Source organism: Galeopterus variegatus, unplaced genomic scaffold, assembly GCF_000696425.1.
Source record: "Galeopterus variegatus unplaced genomic scaffold, G_variegatus-3.0.2 Scaffold2707, whole genome shotgun sequence".
Taxonomy (NCBI): domain Eukaryota; kingdom Metazoa; phylum Chordata; class Mammalia; order Dermoptera; family Cynocephalidae; genus Galeopterus; species Galeopterus variegatus.
Genome location: NW_007728818.1, coordinates 93,731 through 95,580, shown reverse-complemented (window position 1 = coordinate 95,580; position 1,850 = coordinate 93,731). Strand labels below are relative to the sequence as shown.

Below are 1,850 nucleotides of genomic sequence, written 5' to 3'. Positions count from 1 at the left end.
AAAAAAAAAAAAAACAAAGAAAAAAATTATCAGATATACATGGTACAACACACAAAAAAAATGTGGGGCACCGAAGGTGGTGAAGAAATTTTATGCAAGCAATTTGATTTTACAGCTGTCACCAATGCTGCACTATTTTATTAAACTGTAATGTCTGATTAATTAAAGTATCACAAAATGTCAAGGACATAACTAATTCAAGGTATGTGGTCCAGAACCCAGCACATGAAATTAACTTAGATTTTTCAAGGAACAGCCAGGAAATTCTCAATTCAAAGAAAACAGGTAGAAATATGTCTTTGTTTCCATATTTCTCATATTGTATAGAAACAGGTATTGCACCTAAAGTAAAAACACCTTGGCTCAAGTCCCATGATAGAACAAGTATTAAAGGAGTTTGCCTTTGTACAAATCACAGCCTCTAAGCCTTGGATTCCTCAACCACAGAATTAAGAACAACGTATGTCATGCCTACTTCACAGTATTGAATAACAAATGAGATAATGAATACAAAGGAAACTGTAAAACTATAGTACCTTAATAAAGAGATAAGGAGAAAGCAGCTCAAATACAGTAAACTGAGCAATAGTCCCAGATATCCTAGATTTTTAACAGCAGCTCTGCTGGCCATGACCTTGAATGACAAGTCTCTAAAATTCATTTACCTCCTCTGTAAAATCAGCATATTACCTTTTGCACAGAGTTGTCAGCAACAAGAAATAGTGAAAGTATTTTTGTAACTGTAACAATTTAGCTCAAAACTTTGATCAGAAAGTTCAAATTACTAAGTACTATCAATCTCAGAAAGAAAAAAGAAGAAATACTACATAAATATTTAAAAAGAAAGACGGGGGGGTGCAGTATGGAAAGACTGATATGGAAAGATTCCCCAAGATACATTATGGGAAAAAACAGTATGAAACTCCTATGTGTGCATGGATACATAAAAGACTTGTACATATATTTTTGTATATTGTCTACATATTAAAAATTGATGGAAGGGGCTCACCAATTAGCTCACTTGGGAGCACGTGGTGTTAATAACACCAAGGTCAAGGGTTCAGATCCCCTTGCCAGCCAGCTGCAAAACAAATTTAAAAAAAAATTTTTTTTTGATGGAAGGATTCATAAAATAGATTTTGTTAATAACTGACTGCCTTTGAGAAAAAACTGGATGGAGGTCTGGAGTTTAGAATGAAAGGAATCATTTTTGTTGTTCCTGAGATTAATTATTAACTCATCTATATAAGCAATAAGGCAGGCTGCTCTAGCACAATAGCTGCAAGTATAGAGCTTTGAGTCAAATTGCCTCTGCCCAAGTTTGAATACTAACATCAACAAGCTGTATAATCGTATGTGTGTGTGTACTTCTCTGTGCTTCAATCTAGAAAATGGGGATAAAGAACTTACCTCACCGAGTAGCTGTGAGGATCAAATGAGGAAATCCACATAAACCACTTAACACAGTGCCAATCATATAGCAAGGACTTAGTATACATAAAGTATTACTGTTATTATTGTAAACATTTACTCAAAAAAAAAAAAAAAACTTGTGGTAAAATAAAATGTAACATTTTGGGGGAAAACTTCGCCATAAAAACCACCGTCAACATGAGTCTTGCCCTAGTTGCCTACCAGATAAAAAGACAAAAACATGAGTCTTAATTTCTAGCAAAATAGTTTCAGAAGTGATTTTTTTGCTATAAAGAAAACATAAGCAATAGTGTTTTAAATTAAGGGTGAGTATCACAATCACTTGGGAAGCTTTATCAAAATATCAATGCCTGATGCCTACCCTTAGATTCTGATCCTGTGGGCACAGAAATAGAAGACATATTTTAGACATCTTG

The 1,850-nt window shown here is 33.9% G+C and overlaps 1 protein-coding gene across 4 annotated transcripts in view; it reads right to left on the bottom strand.

Moving 5' to 3' along the window:
- The window catches only part of TRIP12 (thyroid hormone receptor interactor 12), a 151,341-nt gene that overhangs the window by 109,323 nt on the left and 40,168 nt on the right, over nucleotides 1–1,850 (bottom strand). The window lies entirely within an intron of this gene.